The sequence below is a fragment of the Protobothrops mucrosquamatus genome, unplaced genomic scaffold (genome assembly GCF_001527695.2).
Source record: "Protobothrops mucrosquamatus isolate PMUCROS unplaced genomic scaffold, P.Mucros_1.0 scaffold346, whole genome shotgun sequence".
Taxonomy (NCBI): Eukaryota; Metazoa; Chordata; class Lepidosauria; order Squamata; family Viperidae; genus Protobothrops; species Protobothrops mucrosquamatus.
This window is the reverse complement of record NW_015386683.1, coordinates 445,210-451,566: the sequence shown is the minus strand read 5'-3', so window position 1 is coordinate 451,566 and position 6,357 is coordinate 445,210. Positions and strand designations below refer to the sequence as shown.

General features: G+C 38.5%; 1 protein-coding gene across 1 annotated transcript in view; it reads left to right on the top strand.

The window, feature by feature from the left end:
- The first annotated feature begins 2,952 nt into the window (after positions 1–2,952).
- Positions 2,953–6,357, top strand: part of IP6K3 (inositol hexakisphosphate kinase 3) — a 30,599-nt gene continuing 27,194 nt past the window's right edge. The window contains exon 1 of the mRNA XM_015815520.1: positions 2,953–3,056. The gene's annotated coding sequence lies outside the window, so the exon portion shown is untranslated. The remainder of the gene's footprint in view (positions 3,057–6,357) is intronic.

Here is a 6,357-nt window from a genome sequence, read left to right as displayed (position 1 = left end):
TCCTGGAGCACTTTAGTTTCTTTATTTTTTATCACTTTGTTTTGTGATCCCACCAGTTCTTGCTTGCAAGCAAATGATATTTGGTGCTGTTATTCCAGTGCACCATTATTGCTACTTTGTTATGCCTTTGTTTGTATTCAATCTACGCCATTCTCTTGCAGGAGCTAACAAGATGGACCACTATTTCTTCAAGTTCTTTACAGAGATGGCATTTGCTATCTGTTGCTGTCTTCTCAGAACCTGGATTTATATGCATTTGCTCTTAAATCTTGGTTTTATGCAGTCAGAATTATCCCCCTTGTCTCTTTCTTCAACTTTCCCGCTCTTAGCCATTGCCAAGTTTTGTTGTTATCTGCTTTCCTTGCTAGTGGTTTTATGTATTGGCCATGTAACATTTTGCTTGCCATGTTCCTTTTCTATTTTTCATTTCATCTTTCTTATAGGCAAGCTTAGTCTTTTTGGTACTCAAGCCTTCATGGTGTACTAGCTTCAATCCATTTTCTTCACTGTTCTTTAGATATTCTTTCAATGCCCTTTTTTCCTTTTCAACTGTTTGGTGTACTTACAACATCCCATGCCCACGTATACTGCTTGGTAAACAGAGTCTCTCAACATTGTTATATTATTATTAAAGTGGTCACTTGAACAAGTAGAAATACATTTGCCACCCCATCTTGTATAGTTCAAGAAATATGATCAACAATACATATGTCAGTGAAAAAGAAATTGGATACTACCAATTTTGGGAACAAGATTTATGACGTTCAGCCAGTTAGAATTTATATAGAATGCACAGAATGTTCTTCAGAGTTGTGTTTATCTGCAACAATGATGGAAGAGGATGTATCAACAGTGGTCATTCTGACCTGCAAGAGTTTGTGATTTGTATATGGTGTTATGATCTGATCTGGTCAAATGACATTTAAGAATCTTGTTATTCTTTAGCTGGCTGTCCTGCAGGGTCTATGACAATTTGCTCCGGCCAATTCACCATGGCCAGCTTGCCGTAGCCAACTTGCCGCAACCAATTCATCGCAGGACAACTTACTGCAGGGCAAGAGTTACACTAATATCAAAGAAATGGTGGAATAGAATCATCAAAGAAAGGATGCAAAAGGAGGGACCAAAATGAAATATGAATGACAAAAAAAATAAAACAATGTTTTATTTATTTTAAATAATTAAATTGATTTTTTTTAAATTGTCCCATGGCAAGTTGGCTGTGGTGAGCTGGCCGTGGCGAGTTGGCTGTGGCAAGTTGAGCGTGGCTAGTTGGCCACAGTGAGTTCTCCCATTCTGGCAGGAGCTGCCTACTTCCAATCTGATTCCATTTGTCAGGATCCATCACAAGCTTGAATTCTGAATCAGCCCCATAATTTTGCAATAATGCTTGATTTCTAAGAACATTCTGTGCATTCATATCCATATCTAAGAGGTAAATTCTGCCCCTCTCTTCAGTTGGTGGTGTCCTCTTTCACAAACATAGTTTTTCTTGCTCTTTTTTTTTTCCCCTTGGAGGAATACCTCCTTTAGGAACATACTGTATCATAAAAATGATATTCTATCACCAAAAGTATTGGTTGCTTTTGCTGCCTCTCTCTGCTTTATTTCATCTCACTTTTCTTCCATCTCAGCTAATTTGTCCTGCACCTCTCAGCATTTCATAGAGCCTTGCCACTCCCATGCATTTGGCATGATCTGTGATTGAACGCTTTGAACATTTGTCTGGCTCCGAAAGTGGGTTCTATGAATAAATTCCCCTCCTCCCCCTTCTTTTTAAAAGTATTCATAGTAACCTTGGCAGTGGGAAGTTTAGTCCTGAGGGAACATTTCCCCTTTATCATCCCCTTAATTAAAAATATTTTCTATAAGCTGCTATTTCCTTTAGAGGATAAAATATACCAGTACTCAATTATATCTGTACATTTAACCATGGGTCTCAGAAGTCATTGGAAAGATAGCACACGGGGAAAGATATATACACACACACTTACACACACAATCACATTGACAACTACAATCTTGGTCCAATCTCCCTTTTCTCCCAGCAGTTTTGAATTAGTTATTAATTATAGCTGCTCTTATTCACAAATCTCCCCTCCTACATTTATACTTTGGCCTATAGCAACTCCTAAAGGAAGCTTATAGGAGCAGCTGATTTTCCTTGAGCTAATTAGATGAGGCAGATCTGCATTGTTCCCAAATTGGTTCTCACTGAATATTTTGAAGTAAATTAGTTAAAATCCAATATATTATCAATGCTCTTCTTGTCCACATAAAATCAACCTAATACTGCAATATATACAACCTTGAACTTTTCTCTCAAAAGGAGAAGCAAAACAGCTTCTCAAACAAAAAGCCAACACAGCATTGCTAGCGCCCACGCGATGCCACGACGCTAATGCGAGGGGGGGCACAAGCGCGCACACATGTGTGCACTAGCCAGCCATTCACATGGCCCAGTGGCCAACAGCCCACAGCCCAGTAGAGGGCTGCAGACCACAGGTTGGTGACCCCTGGTCTAGAGATTTCCTAGTGATCTCCCTTCCAATACTAATCAAGTCTGATCATGCTTAAACTATTTCAAAAGCAGTGAATGTGGTACTGCTACTTGCAGTGAAAAATACTGAAACATGCTCCCACACAAGGCAAGTCACTCTCACTGGATTCTCACATACTGATTCAATGAACCTTTTGTTTGCATTGAGAAAGCAAAATCGACGAGGCAGCTCATAGTCACAGTTTTGTTTCTTTCATTGTCATAGGTGTTTTTCCCTTTTCTAGTGTCTCCATTTAACCCCATGTAGTCCAATTGCATCAGCTGTTGGCTGGATATAACACATGCCTGCCAAAAATGTCTAAGAAGGTCAGGTGATGGTCCACAGTCCAACTCCTTTTTCTCTCCTACTTCCAGATCCCACACTAAGGCTACACAACCTAGCAAGACTGCAGTATTGCAAAGCAACTGCAGCAGATTCACACTCCTTCTGGTTGTGGGATACTCACAAACTACTGTGGGGGATGAATGTAATGACTGTCAACAAAGGAGCAGTTAGGTAAGTAACTGTTTTTAATGGGATTGGTCTGTATTCATTTTTTAAAAAACTCTAAGGAAAACTCTCCATTTGATTCTAAAACCATGATCTGTTGGAGCTGATATTTAAACTGGCATATACCTTGTCTATTTAGATCAAGAAGAAGCAAGGTTAGTAAGAATGATGAGGGACAATATTAATCCAGAGACCTGAACAATACATTCTCTCTACAGAAAGCTGTGTAAAATGTTATGATTTCTATTGCAAACTAATTAAGGTAACTAGCTAGCCTTTAAGATTCCCTAAATCAATTTTCCCGAATGAGCTGACTTTCAAAACTTGAGCTCTCAAAGCTGATTCAATTGACTAGAAATAGTAATTAAGGTAAGTGAAGTCCAGCACATCTGGAAGGATATGATTGAAAAGCCTGAGAGACTACAGGAGAACTGCTTTGGGTAAGTACAAACCTCAGTGCTTCCTGTAGGTTTTTTCCTTTCCAGATCCTGATCTGAATGTTGCTGTAAGCATAGAGAAGAAATGAATTATTACTATATAGTCAGTGGTAAGCTTATTCCATTAAAACATTAACCTGTCTTGAGTGACGTCATTTTGGAAAGGTTTTGTATATCACTTTTAAATGCTTTTTGATAAACCTAGTGAAATATCCACAGCCTTTTACATCAACTGAGGTTTGATATATTACAGGAAAAAGCTCCCAGTAGCCAGCCAAATATAAATCTGAAGCAATTACCAAGAAGAGTATACATTAGTCTCATAGTCCTATTAAAATATTTCAGGCAGACAAGCTGCTAGAGGCGAATGAATGGCAGATACCTGTTGCAAACATGTAGTTTCTTCACTCTTCTTCTCTGCTTTGACAAAATCATCAGAAATTAAAATATGGCTACAAATGTAAACCACAGAGAGATTTCAGGAGTTGGCACTGTAAAAAGCTTAAGAAATAAAATGACAAGCATGGTTACAGTATTTGAAAATGAACACTGGTCCTACCCATGGGTTCATCTTCAAAAGAATGTATGTCTAAGCTTTGAGCAGTAGAAAGAAGTATATCCTTATCTTTTCATTTTGAAAGTTATCATGACATTCAAAGTTCTTACTTGCTCCTGGAAATTCCTTTGTCTGATCTGTCTCCTCATCATTCCAATGATGCCACCACTAAATTCAGACCATAGCTTGTTTTAATAAAAGCATTACTAAAGACAATGGCAAAAAGAATAGAGGCTTGCCTTCTCCCTTTCCACCTCTTACATAACAAAGGATCATCTTCTCGTTTATTCTGGGCCATGTGCTCAACCTCTAAGGTTTGAAAAAGACAGTTACTGTATTTGTGTTTCTGAATCAGAAGCAGATTCTCAGAATATTCTTTGATTCAGGTGGGTTTGTTCTGGAAAGAATTGGCCCAAATCTACACTGCACGGAAAATATGAAAAGCCAAGTGCTTTTACCTGGCTGAAGAATGGTTTAGACAAACCTTGACAGGGAAATAAGGTATAATTTAGAGCCACCCTATCAAATGTCTCCTTTGAGTCAAGCTTGACTCCTAATGACTACATAGACTGATCCATATAGCTTTACCAGGCTCCCAAGTGGACCAGACAGGAAATTTAACAATGTGAACTAATTTCACTTTATTATAAGATTATATTAACAGAATCTTGCAAGTACAAATCTCCCTCCATCTGTTTTTACTGCCTGGTTAGTTAGGACAGAACCTTTTTTAAGTTTCTTCTCTGCCATTAGTCAATTCCAGGCTTCTTCCTGTTTTATCTGATTGTTCCCCAGGAAGCATCTCTTTTTCCCCCACCCTCTCTTCCATCTTTCCATTACAAGCTTTTTGGCAACGTAAGTGATTAGCTATAGTCTTCTCCAAGAATTTGTTTTTGTTTTTGTTTTATTTTCCTATCTATCTTATTATCCTAGGATTTCCTTGTGGTCTCCATTCCAAGTGCTACTCAGATTTGAGTCTGTTTATCTTTCAAATAACATTAGCACTGATAATAGTGCTTAGATTTACATACTGCTTCACAGCACTTTTTAGCTTTCTCTAAGTAGTTTACACAATTAGCATATTACTCCCAACAATATGGGTCCTCATTTTACCGACCTTGGAAGGATGGAGGGCTGAGTCCTGGAATCTATGGTTTAAAAAGCTGTGACATACTTTTTATTAAAAAATATATAATTAACTAACAAAAGAGAGCTATAAACATGCAACTAGTTGCTTAGCAACCATTCAAAGTTACAATGGACCACTCCAAGGCTACTTACGACCCAGATTCGAAATTCAACAGCCAGGCCCAGTCTTCAAGATCATGAGATTGTACTTTAGGCACTTGGTAACCAGCCCACATTTACAGCCGTTTGCAGTCATCTGTGGTCATGTGACTACGATTTACACCTTTTTGGTCAGTTTCTAGCACTTACTTCCAGTTTCTGGGGAAAATTGAGTTGCTTAATCACTGTGGGGTTCACTTAACAACCACTGTCACTTAACAACCATGGCGTTCACTTACCAACTACTGCTGCAAAAAAAAAAAAGAAAAATCAGGTCCGGCCATGTGAGGCCTCAACTTACGACTGCAATGACTTCAGACTGTAATTCCAGGCTCAATTATGCTTCTATGTCAAGGACTACCTGCAGTGCAGCCATAGACACCTCATCTCACCCCCATTATTCCAAAAGTCTTGGCAAGAGGCAGAGCATTTTAGTGGCCAATCAATCCAGGAAAATGTGACTCCCATCTTTTCTGCAATCCTCCAGCTTTGCAAAGCAGTCATATAAATCTTTTAGTGAAACAAATGGTATCTTTCTTTGCTTCGTGTGCATGAGGGATGCTGGGACTAGCTATAAACTTTATGAACATCATATTCTTTTAGGAAAGGAAATGCAAGATTAAAAGGGCTCTGGGTTTGTGCAAACAAGAATTTATGGCATCAGGGGCTGAAACGTGGCTCCTTGCAGAGAATGGAGCTTTTCATTTGCAATGCTCTTGTCACCAAGGATAGTTTTTCTTTTAGGTGAGGGAAGAGGAGCAAAAGCAGATTTAGAAATAAAGGATAATACAGCATCTAGTCATCGTGCATGAAATAGCCACATAGAAATAGCAAAGAGTCTACTAAAATTAAGCAATATTCTTCCCATATCTACAAGCAGCTGTTGATCAGACATTAAGTAATGCAGGTATAAATCAACAGGGAGACTTACCAGTATATATAAGTCTGTGGCTGTAATGGGAAACTGAAATGCACAAAGGGAAAAGTAAGCAGATTGCATCAATCAACTATTTTTAGACCTTTGGAG